This window comes from Heterodontus francisci, chromosome 16 (genome assembly GCF_036365525.1).
Source record: "Heterodontus francisci isolate sHetFra1 chromosome 16, sHetFra1.hap1, whole genome shotgun sequence".
In the NCBI taxonomy this organism is placed as follows: Eukaryota; Metazoa; Chordata; class Chondrichthyes; order Heterodontiformes; family Heterodontidae; genus Heterodontus; species Heterodontus francisci.
In genome coordinates this window covers 6,943,936-6,958,830 of record NC_090386.1, presented here as the reverse complement: position 1 = coordinate 6,958,830, position 14,895 = coordinate 6,943,936, and positions in this window count along the sequence as shown.

Here is a 14,895-nt window from a genome sequence, read left to right as displayed (position 1 = left end):
ACCCTGGAAACAGGGCAGTCAGTTACCCTGGAAACTGGGCAGTCAGTTACCCTGGAAACAGGATGGTCAGTTAACCTGGAAACAGGGTGATCAGTTATCCTGGAAACAGGGCGGTCAGTTACCCCGGAAACAGGGCACTCAGTTACCCCAGAAACAGGGCGGTCAGTAACCCTGGAAACAGATTAGTCAGTTACCCCGGACACAGGGTGGTCAGTTACCACGGAAACAGAGTGATCAGTTATCCTGGAAACAGGGCAGTCAGTTACCCCGGAAACAGGGCAGTCAGTTACCCTGGAAACAGGGCAGTCAGTTATCCCGGAAACAGGGCAGTCAGTTATCCCGGAAACAGGGTGATCAGTAACGCTGGAAACAGGGCAATCAGTTACCCCGGAAACAGGGCAGTCAGTTACCCTGGAAACAGGCAGTCAGTTATCCCGGAAACAGGGCAGTCAGTTATCCCGGAAACAGGGTGATCAGTTACCCTGGAAACTGGGCAGTCAGTTACCCCGGAAACAGGGCAGGCAGTTTCCATGGAAACTGAGCAGTCAGTTACCCTGGAAACAGGGTAGTCAGTTATCCCGGAAACAGGGTGATCAGTTACCCTGGAAACTGGGCAGTCAGTTACCCCGGAACCAGGGCAGTCAGTTACCCTGGTAACTGGGCAGTCAGTTACCCCGGAAACAGGGCAGTCAGTTACCCTGGAAACAGGGCAGTCAGTTAGGCTGGAAACTGGGCAGTCAGTTACCCCGGAAACAGGGCAGTCAGTAACCCTGGAAACAGATTACTCAGTTACCCTGGAAACAGGGTGATCAGTTATCCTGGAAAAAGGGCGGTCAGTTACCCCGGAAACAGGGCAGTTTTTTAACCTGGAAACAGGGCACGCAGTTATCCCTGAAACAGGGCGGTCAGTTACCCTGGAAACAGGGCAGTCAGTTACCCTGGAAACAGGATGGTCAGTTCCCCTGGAATAGGGTGATCAGTTATCCTGGAAACAGGGCGGTCAGTTACCCCGGAAACAGGGCACTCAGTTACCCTGGAAACAGGGCGGTCAGTAACCCTGGAAACAGATTAGTCAGTTACCCCGGACACAGGGTGGTCAGTTACCCCGGAAACAGAGTTATCAGTTATCCTGGAAACCGGGCAGTCAGTTACCCCGGAAACAGGGCAGTCAGTTACCCTGGAAACAGGGCAGTCAGTTATCCCGGAAACAGGGCAGTCAGTTATCCCGGAAACAGGGTGATCAGTTACGCTGGAAACAGGGCAATCAGTTACCCCGGAAACAGGGCAGTCAGTTACCCTGGAAACAGGCAGTCAGTTATCCCGGAAACAGGGCAGTCAGTTATCCCGGAAACAGGGTGATCAGTTACTTTGGAAACTGTGCAGTCAGTTACCCCGGAAACAGGGCAGTCAGTTTCCCTGGAAACTGGGCAGTCAGTTACCCTGGAAACAGGGTAGTCAGTTATCCCGGAAACAGGGTGATCAGTTACCCTGGAAACTGGGCAGTCAGTTACCCCGGAAACAGGGCAGTCAGTTACCCTGGAAACTGGGCAGTCAGTTACCCCGGAAACAGGGCAGTCAGTTACCCTGGAAACAGGGCAGTCAGTTACGCTGGAAACTGGGCAGTCAGTTACCCTGGAAACAGGGCAGTCAGTAACCCTGGAAACAGATTACTCAGTTACCCCGGAAACAGGGTGATCAGTTATCCCAGAAACAGGGCGGTCAGTAACCCTGGAAACAGATTAGTCAGTTACCCCGGACACAGGGTGGTCAGTTACCCCGGAAACAGAGTGATCAGTTATCCTGGAAACAGGGCAGTCAGTTACCCCGGAAACAGGTAGGTCAGTTATCCCGGAAACAGGGTGATCAGTTATCCTGGAAACAGGGCAGTCAGTTAGCCTGGAAACAGGGCAGTCAGTTACCCCGGAAACAGGGCAGTCAGTTATCCTGGAAACAGGGCAGTCAGTTATCCCGGAAACAGGGCAGTCATTTATCCCGATAACAGGGTGATCAGTTACCCTGGAAACAGGGCAGTCAGTTACCCCGGAAACAGGGCAGTCAGTTACCCTGGAAACAGGGCAGTCATTTCTCCCGCAAACAGGGCAGTCAGTTATCCCGGAAACAGGGGGATCAGTCACCCTGGAAACTGGGCAGTCAGTTACCCTGGAAACAGGGCAGTCAGTTACCCCGGAAACAGGGCAGTCAGTTACCCTGGAAGCTGGGCAGTCAGTTACCCTGGAAACAGGGGAGTCAGTTATCCCGGAAACTGGGTGATCAGTTACCCTGGAAACAGGGCAGTCAGTCATCCCGGAAACAGGGCAGTCAGTTATCCCGGAAAAAGGGTGATCAGTTACCCTGGAAACTGGGCAGTCAGTTAACCTGGAAACAGGGCAGTCAGTTACCCCGGAAGCAGGGCAGTCAACTACCCAGGAAACAGGGCAGTCAGTTCCCCTGGAAATAGGGCAGTCAGTTACCCTGGAAATAGGGCAGTCAGTTACCCTGGAAACAGGGGAGTCAGTTATCCTGGAAACAGGGTGGTCAGTGACCCTGGAAACAGGGTGGTCAGTTACCCCGGAAACAGGGTGATCAGTTATCCTGGAAACAGGGCAGTCAGTTAGCCTGGAAACAGGGCAGTCAGTTAGCCCGGAAACAGGGCAGTCAGTTACCCTGGAAACAGGGCAGTCAGTTATCCCGGAAACAGGGCAGTCAGTTATCCCGGAAACAGGGTGATCTGTTACCCTGGAAACAGGGCAGTCAGTTACCCCGGAAACAGGGCAGTCAGTTACCCTGGAAAATGGGGCGTTCAGTTATCCTGGAAACAGGGCGGTCAGTTACACCGGAAACAGGGAGATCTGTTACCCCGGAAACAGGGCAGTCAGTTACCCTGGAAACTGGGCAGTCAGTTACCCTGGAAACAGGATGGTCAGTTACCCTGGAAACAGGGTGATCAGTTATCCTGGAAACAGGGCGGTCAGTTACCCCGGAAACAGGGCACTCAGTTACCCCAGAAACAGGGCGGTCAGTAACCCTGGAAACAGATTAGTCAGTTACCCCGGACACAGGGTGGTCAGTTACCCCGGAAACAGAGTGATCAGTTATCCTGGAAACAGGGCAGTCAGTTACCCCGGAAACAGGGCAGTCAGTTACCCTGGAAACAGGGCAGTCAGTTATCCCGGAAACAGGGCAGTCAGTTATCCCGGAAACAGGGTGATCAGTTACGCTGGAAACAGGGCAATCAGTTACCCCGGAAACAGGGCAGTCAGTTACCCTGGAAACAGGCAGTCAGTTATCCCGGAAACAGGGCAGTCAGTTATCCCGGAAACAGGGTGATCAGTTACCCTGGAAACTGGGCAGTCAGTTACCCCGGAAACAGGGCAGTCAGTTTCCCTGGAAACTGGGCAGTCAGTTACCCTGGAAACAGGGTAGTCAGTTATCCCGGAAACAGGGTGATCAGTTACCCTGGAAACTGGGCAGTCAGTTACCCCGGAAACAGGGCAGTCAGTTACCCTGGTAACTGGGCAGTCAGTTACCCCGGAAACAGGGCAGTCAGTTACCCTGGAAACAGGGCAGTCAGTTAGGCTGGAAACTGGGCAGTCAGTTACCCCGGAAACAGGGCAGTCAGTAACCCTGGAAACAGATTACTCAGTTACCCTGGAAACAGGGTGATCAGTTATCCTGGAAAAAGGGCGGTCAGTTACCCCGGAAACAGGGCAGTTTTTTAACCTGGAAACAGGGCACGCAGTTATCCCTGAAACAGGGCGGTCAGTTACCCTGGAAACAGGGCAGTCAGTTACCCTGGAAACAGGATGGTCAGTTACCCTGGAATAGGGTGATCAGTTATCCTGGAAACAGGGCGGTCAGTTACCCCGGAAACAGGGCACTCAGTTACCCTGGAAACAGGGCGGTCAGTAACCCTGGAAACAGATTAGTCAGTTACCCCGGACACAGGGTGGTCAGTTACCCCGGAAACAGAGTGATAAGTTATCCTGGAAACAGGGCAGTCAGTTACCCCGGAAACAGGGCAGTCAGTTACCCTGGAAACAGGGCAGTCAGTTATCCCGGAAACAGGGCAGTCAGTTATCCCGGAAACACGGTGATCAGTTACGCTGGAAACAGGGCCATCAGTTACCCCGGAAACAGGGCAGTCAGTTACCCTGGAAACAAGCAGTCAGTTATCCCGGAAACAGGGCAGTCAGTTATCCCGGAAACAGGGTGATCAGTTACTTTGGAAACTGTGCAGTCAGTTACCCCGGAAACAGGGCAGTCAGTTTCCCTGGAAACTGGGCAGTCAGTTACCCTGGAAACAGGGTAGTCAGTTATCCCGGAAACAGGGTGATCAGTTACCCTGGAAACTGGGCAGTCAGTTACCCCGGAAACAGGGCAGTCAGTTACCCTGGAAACTGGGCAGTCAGTTACCCCGGAAACAGGGCAGTCAGTTACCCTGGAAACAGGGCAGTCAGTTACGCTGGAAACTGGGCAGTCAGTTACCCTGGAAACAGGGCAGTCAGTAACCCTGGAAACAGATTACTCAGTTACCCCGGAAACAGGGTGATCAGTTATCCCAGAAACAGGGCGGTCAGTAACCCTGGAAACAGATTAGTCAGTTACCCCGGACACAGGGTGGTCAGTTACCCCGGAAACAGAGTGATCAGTTATCCTGGAAACAGGGCAGTCAGTTACCCCGGAAACAGGGCAGTCAGTTACCCTGGAAACAGGGCAGTCAGTTATCCCGGAAACAGGGCAGTCAGTTATCCCGGAAACAGGGTGATCAGTTACGCTGGAAACAGGGCAATCAGTTACCCCGGAAACAGGGCAGTCAGTTACCCTGGAAACAGGCAGTCAGTTATCCCGGAAACAGGGCAGTCAGTTATCCCGGAAACAGGGTGATCAGTTACTTTGGAAACTGTGCAGTCAGTTACCCCGGAAACAGGGCAGTCAGTTTCCCTGGAAACTGGGCAGTCAGTTACCCTGGAAACAGTGTAGTCAGTTATCCCGGAAACAGGGTGATCAGTTACCCTGGAAACTGGGCAGTCAGTTACCCCGGAAACAGGGCAGTCAGTTACCCTGGAAACTGGGCAGTCAGTTACCCCGGAAACAGGGCAGTCAGTTACCCTGGAAACAGGGCAGTCAGTTACGCTGGAAACTGGGCAGTCAGTTACCCTGGAAACAGGGCAGTCAGTAACCCTGGAAACAGATTACTCAGTTACCCCGGAAACAGGGTGATCAGTTATCCTGGAAACAGGGCGGTCAGTTACCCCGGAAACAGGGCAGTTTTTTACCCTGGATACAGGGCACACAGTTATCCCTGAAACAGGGCGGTCAGTTACCCTGTAAACAGGGCCGTCATTTACCCCGGAAACAGGGTGATCCGTTACCCCGGAAACAGGGTGAACAGTTACCCTGGAAACAGGGCAGTCAGTTACCCTGGAAACAGGGCTGTCAGTTGCCCTGCAAACAGGGTATTCAGTTATCCCGGATACAGGGTGATCAGTTACCCTGGAAAGTGGGCAGTCAGTTGCCCTGGAAACAGGGTATTCAGTTATCCCGTAAACAGGGCAGTCAGTTAACCTGGAAACAGGGCAGTTAGTTACACTGGAAACAGGGCAGTCAGTTAACCTGGAAACAGAGCAGTCAGTTATCCTGGAAACAGGGCAGTCAGTTACCCCGGAAACAGGGCAGTCAGTTCCCCCTGAAAGTGGGTGATCAGTTATCCTGGAAACTGGGCGGTCAGCTACCCCGGAAACAGGGCAGTCAGTTACCCCAGAAACAGGGTGATCAGTTATCCTGGAAACAGGGCAGTCAGTTAGCCTGGAAACAGGGCAGTCAGTTACCCCGGAAACAGGGCAGTCAGTTACCCTGGAAACAGGGCAGTCAGTTATCCCGGAAACAGGGCAGTCAGTTATCCCGGAAACAGGGTGATCAGTTACCCTGGAAACAGGGCAGTCAGTTACCCCGGAAACAGGGCAGTCAGTTACCCTGGAAACAGGGTATTCAGTTACTCTGGAAACTGGGCAGTCAGTTACCCTGGAAACAGGGCAGTCAGTTACCCCGGAAACAGGGCAGTCAGTTACCCTGGAAACTGGGCAGTCAGTTACCCTGGAAACAGGGCAGTCAGTTATCCCGGAAACAGTGTTCTCAGTTACCCTGGAAATAGGGCAGTCAGTTATCCCGGAAACAGGGCAGTCAGTTACCCTGGAAACAGGGCAGTCAGTTATCCCGGAAATAGGGCAGTTAGTTAACCTGGAAACAGGGCGGTCAGTTATCCAGTAAACAGGGCAGTCAGTTATCCCGGAAACAGGGCGGTCAGTTATCCTGGAAACAGGGCGGTCAGTTACCCCGGAAACAGGGAGATCATATACCCCGGAAACAGGGCAGTCAGTTACCCTGGAAACAGGGCAGTCAGTTACCCTGGAAACAGGATGGTCAGTAACCCTGGAAACAGATTACTCAGTTACCCCGGAAACAGGGTGATCAGTTATCCCAGAAACAGGGCGGTCAGTAACCCTGGAAACAGATTAGTCAGTTACCCCGGACACAGGGTGGTCAGTTACCCCGGAAACAGAGTGATCAGTTATCCTGGAAACAGGGCAGTCAGTTACCCCGGAAACAGGTAGGTCAGTTATCCCGGAAACAGGGTGATCAGTTATCCTGGAAACAGGGCAGTCAGTTAGCCTGGAAACAGGGCAGTCAGTTACCCCGGAAACAGGGCAGTCAGTTACCCTGGAAACAGGGCAGTCAGTTATCCCGGAAATAGGGCAGTTAGTTAACCTGGAAACAGGGCGGTCAGTTATCCAGTAAACAGGGCAGTCAGTTATCCCGGAAACAGGGTGATCAGTTATCCTGGAAACAGGGCGGTCAGTTCCCCCGGAAACAGGGCACTCAGTTACCCCAGAAACAGGGCGGTCAGTAACCCTGGAAACAGATTAGTCAGTTACCCCGGACACAGGGTGGTCAGTTATCCCGGAAACAGGGTGATCAGTTACCCTGGAAACAGGGCAGTCAGTTACCCCGGAAACAGGGCAGTCAGTTACCCTGGAAACAGGGCAGTCAGTTATCCCGGAAACAGGGCAGTCAGTTATCCCGGAAAGACGGTGATCAGTTACGCTGGAAACAGGGCAATCAGTTACCCCGGAAACAGGGCAGTCAGTTACCCTGGAAACAGGCAGTCAGTTATCTCGGAAACAGGGCAGTCAGTTATGCCGGAAACAGGGTGATCAGTTACTTTGGAAACTGTGCAGTCAGTTACCCCGGAAACAGGGCAGTCAGTTTCCCTGGAAACTGGGCAGTCAGTTACCCTGGAAACAGAGTAGTCAGTTATCCCGGAAACAGGGTGATCAGTTACCCTGGAAACTGGGCAGTCAGTTACCCCGGAAACAGGGCAGTCAGTTACCCTGGAAACTGGGCAGTCAGTTACCCCGGAAACAGGGCAGTCAGTTACCCTGGAAACAGGGCAGTCAGTTACGCTGGAAACTGGGCAGTCAGTTACCCTGGAAACAGGGCAGTCAGTTACCCTGGAAACTGGGCAGTTTTTTACCCTGGAAACAGGGCAGTCAGTTACCCTGGAAACAGGGCAGTCAGTTATCCCGGAAACAGTGTGATCCGTTACCCCGGAAACAGGGTGAACAGTTACCCTGGAAACTGGGCAGTCTGTTACCGCGGAAACAGGGCGGTCACTTGCCCTGGAAACAGGGCAGTCAGTTACCCTGGAAACTGGGCGGTCAGTTGCCCTGCAAACAGGGTATTCAGTTATCCCGGATACAGGGTGATCAGTTACGCTGGAAAGTGGGCAGTCAGTTGCCCTGGAAACAGGGTATTCAGTTATCCCGGAAACAGGGTGATCAGTTACCCCGGAAACAGGGCAGTTAGTTACACTGGAAACAGGGCAGTCAGTTAACCTGGAAACAGAGCAGTCAGTTCCCCCGGAAGGTGGGTGATCAGTTATCCTGGAAACAGGGCGGTCAGTTACCCCGGAAACAGGGCAGTCAGTTACCCCAGAAACAGGGTGATCAGTTATCCTGGAAACAGGGCAGTCAGTTACCCTGGAAACAGGGCAGTCAGTTACCCCGAAAACAGGGCAGTCAGTTACCCTGGAAACAGGGCAGTCAGTTATCCCGGAAACAGGGCAGTCAGTTACCCTGGAAACAGGGTATTCAGTTACTCTGGAAACAGGGCAGTCAGTTACCCCGGATACAGGGCAGTCAGTTACCCTGGAAACCGGGCAGTCAATTACCCTGGAAATAGGGCAGTCAGTTATCCCGGAAACAGGGCAGTCAGTTACCCTGGAAACAGGGCAGTCAGTTATCCCGGAAACAGGGCAGTCAGTTAACCTGGAAACAGGGCGGTCAGTTATCCAGTAAACAGGGCAGTCAGTTATCCCGGAAACAGGGCAGTCAGTTACCCCGGATAATGGGGCAGTCAGTTATCCTGGAAGCAGAGCGGTCAGTTACCCCGGAAATAGGGCGGTCAGTTATCCTGGAAACAGGGTGGTCTGTTACCCCGGAAACAGGGAGATCTGTTACCCCGGAAACAGGGCAGTCATTTACCCTGGAAACTGGGCAGTCAGTTACCCTGGAAACAGGATGGTCAGTTACCCTGGAAACAGGGTGATCAGTTATCCTGGACACAGGGCGGTCAGTTACCCCGGAAACAGGGCACTCAGTTACCCCAGAAACAGGGCGGTCAGTAACCCTGGAAACAGATTAGTCAGTTACCCCGGACACAGGGTGGTCAGTTACCCCGGAAACAGAGTGATCAGTTATCCTGGAAACAGGGCAGTCAGTTACCCCGGAAACAGGGCAGTCAGTTACCCTGGAAACAGGGCAGTCAGTTATCCCGGAAACAGGGCAGTCAGTTAGCCCGGAAACAGGGTGATCAGTTACGCTGGAAACAGGGCAATCAGTTACCCCGGAAACAGGGTGATCAGTTATCCCGGAAACAGGGCAGTCAGTTATCCCGGAAACGGGCTGAGCAGTTACCCTGGAAACTGGGCAGTCAGTTACCCCGGAAACAGGGCAGTCAGTTTCCCTGGAAACTGGGCAGTCCGTTACCCTGGAAACAGGGTAGTCAGTTATCCCGGAAACAGGGTGATCAGTTACCCTGCAAACTGGGCAGTCAGTTACCCCAGAAACAGGGCAGTCAGTTACCCTGGAAACAGGGCAGTCAGTTACGCTGGAAACTGGGCAGTCAGTTACCCCGGAAACAGGGAGATCAGTTATCCTGGAAACAGGGCGGTCAGTTACCCCGGAAACAGGGCAGTTTTTTACCCTGGAAACAGGGCAGTCAGTCACCCTGGAAACTGGTTAGTCAGTTACCCCGGAAACAGGGTTATCTGTTACCCCGGAAACAGGGCAGTCAGTTACCCTGGAAACTGGGCAGTCAGTTGCCCTGGAAACAGGGCAGTCAGTTATCCCAGAAACAGGGTGATCAGTTACCCTGGAAACTGGGCAGTCAGTTGCCCTGGAAACAGGGTATTCAGTTATCCCGGAAACAGGGTGATCAGTTACCCCGGAAACAGAGCAGTCAGTTACCCTGGAAACTGGGCAGTCAGTTACGCTGGAAACTGGGCAGTCAGTTACCCCGGAAACAGGGCAGTCAGTAACCCTGGAAACAGATTACTCAGTTACTCCGGAAACAGGGTGATCAGTTATACTGGAAACAGGGCGGTCAGTAACCCTGGAAACAGGGCAGTTTTTTACCCTGGAAATAGGGCTCACAGTTATCCCTGAAACAGGGCGGTCAGTTACCCTGGAAACAGGGCAGTCAGTTACCCGGAAACAGGGTGATCAGTTACCCCGGAAACAGGGAGATCAGTTACCCTGGAAACAGGGCTTTCAGTTATCCTGGAAACAGGGTGGTCAGTGACCCTGGAAACAGGGTGGTCAGTTACCCCGGAAACAGGGTGATCAGTTATCCTGGAAACAGGGCGGTCAGTTACCCCGGAAACAGGGCAGTCAGTTATCCCGGAAACAGGGTGATCAGTTATCCTGGAAACAGGGCAGTCAGTTAGCCTGGAAACAGGGCAGTCAGTTCCCCCGGAAACAGGGCAGTCAGTTATCCTGGAAACAGGGCAGTCAATTATCCCGGAAACAGGGCAGTCATTTATCCCGATAACAGGGTGATCAGTTACCCTGGAAACAGGGCAGTCAGTTACCCCGGAAACAGGGCAGTCAGTTACCCTGGAAACAGGGCAGTCATTTCTCCCGCAAACAGGGCAGTCAGTTATCCTGGAAACAGGGGGATCAGTCACCCTGGAAACTGGGCAGTCAGTTACCCTGGAAACAGGGCAGTCAGTTACCCCGGAAACAGGGCAGTCAGTTACCCTGGAAGCTGGGCAGTCAGTTACCCTGGAAACAGGGGAGTCAGTTATCCCGGAAACTGGGTGATCAGTTACCCTGGAAACAGGGCAGTCAGTCATCCCGGAAACAGGGCAGTCAGTTATCCCGGAAAAAGGGTGATCAGTTACCCTGGAAACTGGGCAGTCAGTTAACCTGGAAACAGGGCAGTCAGTTACCCCGGAAGCAGGGCAGTCAACTACCCAGGAAACAGGGCAGTCAGTTACCCCGGAAACTGGGCAGTCAGTTACCCTGGAAACAGGGCAGTCAGTCACCCTGGAAACTGGTTAGTCAGTTACCCCGGAAACAGGGTGATCATTTACCCCGGAAACAGGGCAGTCAGTTCCCCTGGAAATAGGGCAGTCAGTTACACTGGAAACAGGGCAGTCAGTTAACCTGGAAACAGGGCAGTCAGTTATCCTGGAAACAGGGCGGTCAGTTACCCCGGAAACAGGTAGGTCAGTTATCCTGGAAACAGGGCGGTCAGTTACCCCGGAAACAGGGCAGTCAGTTACCCTGGAAACAGGGGAGTCAGTTATCCTGGAAACAGGGTGGTCAGTGACCCTGGAAACAGGGTGGTCAGTTACTCCGGAAACAGGGTGATCACTTATCCTGGAAACAGTGCGGTCAGTTACCCCGGAAACAGGGCAGTCAGTTACCCTGGAAACAGGGTGATCAGTTATCCTGGAAACAGGGCAGTCAGTTAGCCTGGAAACAGGGCAGTCAGTTACCCCGGAAACAGGGCAGTCAGTTACCCTGGAAACAGGGCAGTCAGTTATCCCGGAAACAGGGTGATCTGTTACCCTGGAAAAAGGGCAGTCAGTTACCCCGGAAACAGGGCAGTCAGTTACCCTGGAAAATGGGGCGTTCAGTTATCCTGGAAACAGGGCGGTCAGTTGCACCGGAAACAGGGAGATCTGTTACCCTGGAAACAGGGCAGTCAGTTACCCTGGAAACTGGGCAGTCAGTTACCCTGGAAACAGGATGGTCAGTTAACCTGGAAACAGGGTGATCAGTTATCCTGGAAACAGGGCGGTCAGTTACCCCGGAAACAGGGCACTCAGTTACCCCAGAAACAGGGCGGTCAGTAACCCTGGAAACAGATTAGTCAGTTACCCCGGACACAGGGTGGTCAGTTACCACGGAAACAGAGTGATCAGTTATCCTGGAAACAGGGCAGTCAGTTACCCCGGAAACAGGGCAGTCAGTTACCCTGGAAACAGGGCAGTCAGTTATCCCGGAAACAGGGCAGTCAGTTATCCCGGAAACAGGGTGATCAGTAACGCTGGAAACAGGGCAATCAGTTACCCCGGAAACAGGGCAGTCAGTTACCCTGGAAACAGGCAGTCAGTTATCCCGGAAACAGGGCAGTCAGTTATCCCGGAAACAGGGTGATCAGTTACCCTGGAAACTGGGCAGTCAGTTACCCCGGAAACAGGGCAGGCAGTTTCCATGGAAACTGAGCAGTCAGTTACCCTGGAAACAGGGTAGTCAGTTATCCCGGAAACAGGGTGATCAGTTACCCTGGAAACTGGGCAGTCAGTTACCCCGGAAACAGGGCAGTCAGTTACCCTGGTAACTGGGCAGTCAGTTACCCCGGAAACAGGGCAGTCAGTTACCCTGGAAACAGGGCAGTCAGTTAGGCTGGAAACTGGGCAGTCAGTTACCCCGGAAACAGGGCAGTCAGTAACCCTGGAAACAGATTACTCAGTTACCCTGGAAACAGGGTGATCAGTTATCCTGGAAAAAGGGCGGTCAGTTACCCCGGAAACAGGGCAGTTTTTTAACCTGGAAACAGGGCACGCAGTTATCCCTGAAACAGGGCGGTCAGTTACCCTGGAAACAGGGCAGTCAGTTACCCTGGAAACAGGATGGTCAGTTCCCCTGGAATAGGGTGATCAGTTATCCTGGAAACAGGGCGGTCAGTTACCCCGGAAACAGGGCACTCAGTTACCCTGGAAACAGGGCGGTCAGTAACCCTGGAAACAGATTAGTCAGTTACCCCGGACACAGGGTGGTCAGTTACCCCGGAAACAGAGTTATCAGTTATCCTGGAAACAGGGCAGTCAGTTACCCCGGAAACAGGGCAGTCAGTTACCCTGGAAACAGGGCAGTCAGTTATCCCGGAAACAGGGCAGTCAGTTATCCCGGAAACAGGGTGATCAGTTACGCTGGAAACAGGGCAATCAGTTACCCCGGAAACAGGGCAGTCAGTTACCCTGGAAACAGGCAGTCAGTTATCCCGGAAACAGGGCAGTCAGTTATCCCGGAAACAGGGTGATCAGTTACTTTGGAAACTGTGCAGTCAGTTACCCCGGAAACAGGGCAGTCAGTTTCCCTGGAAACTGGGCAGTCAGTTACCCTGGAAACAGGGTAGTCAGTTATCCCGGAAACAGGGTGATCAGTTACCCTGGAAACTGGGCAGTCAGTTACCCCGGAAACAGGGCAGTCAGTTACCCTGAAAACTGGGCAGTCAGTTACCCCGGAAACAGGGCAGTCAGTTACCCTGGAAACAGGGCAGTCAGTTACGCTGGAAACTGGGCAGTCAGTTACCCTGGAAACAGGGCAGTCAGTAACCCTGGAAACAGATTACTCAGTTACCCCGGAAACAGGGTGATCAGTTATCCCAGAAACAGGGCGGTCAGTAACCCTGGAAACAGATTAGTCAGTTACCCCGGACACAGGGTGGTCAGTTACCCCGGAAACAGAGTGATCAGTTATCCTGGAAACAGGGCAGTCAGTTACCCCGGAAACAGGTAGGTCAGTTATCCCGGAAACAGGGTGATCAGTTATCCTGGAAACAGGGCAGTCAGTTAGCCTGGAAACAGGGCAGTCAGTTACCCCGGAAACAGGGCAGTCAGTTATCCTGGAAACAGGGCAGTCAGTTATCCCGGAAACAGGGCAGTCATTTATCCCGATAACAGGGTGATCAGTTACCCTGGAAACAGGGCAGTCAGTTACCCCGGAAACAGGGCAGTCAGTTACCCTGGAAACAGGGCAGTCATTTCTCCCGCAAACAGGGCAGTCAGTTATCCCGGAAACAGGGGGATCAGTCACCCTGGAAACTGGGCAGTCAGTTACCCTGGAAACAGGGCAGTCAGTTACCCCGGAAACAGGGCAGTCAGTTACCCTGGAAGCTGGGCAGTCAGTTACCCTGGAAACAGGGGAGTCAGTTATCCCGGAAACTGGGTGATCAGTTACCCTGGAAACAGGGCAGTCAGTCATCCCGGAAACAGGGCAGTCAGTTATCCCGGAAAAAGGGTGATCAGTTACCCTGGAAACTGGGCAGTCAGTTAACCTGGAAACAGGGCAGTCAGTTACCCCGGAAGCAGGGCAGTCAACTACCCAGGAAACAGGGCAGTCAGTTCCCCTGGAAATAGGGCAGTCAGTTACCCTGGAAATAGGGCAGTCAGTTACCCTGGAAACAGGGGAGTCAGTTATCCTGGAAACAGGGTGGTCAGTGACCCTGGAAACAGGGTGGTCAGTTACCCCGGAAACAGGGTGATCAGTTATCCTGGAAACAGGGCAGTCAGTTAGCCTGGAAACAGGGCAGTCAGTTAGCCCGGAAACAGGGCAGTCAGTTACCCTGGAAACAGGGCAGTCAGTTATCCCGGAAACAGGGCAGTCAGTTATCCCGGAAACAGGGTGATCTGTTACCCTGGAAACAGGGCAGTCAGTTACCCCGGAAACAGGGCAGTCAGTTACCCTGGAAAATGGGGCGTTCAGTTATCCTGGAAACAGGGCGGTCAGTTACACCGGAAACAGGGAGATCTGTTACCCCGGAAACAGGGCAGTCAGTTACCCTGGAAACTGGGCAGTCAGTTACCCTGGAAACAGGATGGTCAGTTACCCTGGAAACAGGGTGATCAGTTATCCTGGAAACAGGGCGGTCAGTTACCCCGGAAACAGGGCACTCAGTTACCCCAGAAACAGGGCGGTCAGTAACCCTGGAAACAGATTAGTCAGTTACCCCGGACACAGGGTGGTCAGTTACCCCGGAAACAGAGTGATCAGTTATCCTGGAAACAGGGCAGTCAGTTACCCCGGAAACAGGGCAGTCAGTTACCCTGGAAACAGGGCAGTCAGTTATCCCGGAAACAGGGCAGTCAGTTATCCCGGAAACAGGGTGATCAGTTACGCTGGAAACAGGGCAATCAGTTACCCCGGAAACAGGGCAGTCAGTTACCCTGGAAACAGGCAGTCAGTTATCCCGGAAACAGGGCAGTCAGTTATCCCGGAAACAGGGTGATCAGTTACCCTGGAAACTGGGCAGTCAGTTACCCCGGAAACAGGGCAGTCAGTTTCCCTGGAAACTGGGCAGTCAGTTACCCTGGAAACAGGGTAGTCAGTTATCCCGGAAACAGGGTGATCAGTTACCCTGGAAACTGGGCAGTCAGTTACCCCGGAAACAGGGCAGTCAGTTACCCTGGTAACTGGGCAGTCAGTTACCCCGGAAACAGGGCAGTCAGTTACCCTGGAAACAGGGCAGTCAGTTAGGCTGGAAACTGGGCAGTCAGTTACCCCGGAAACAGGGCAGTCAGTAACCCTGGAAACAGATTACTCAGTT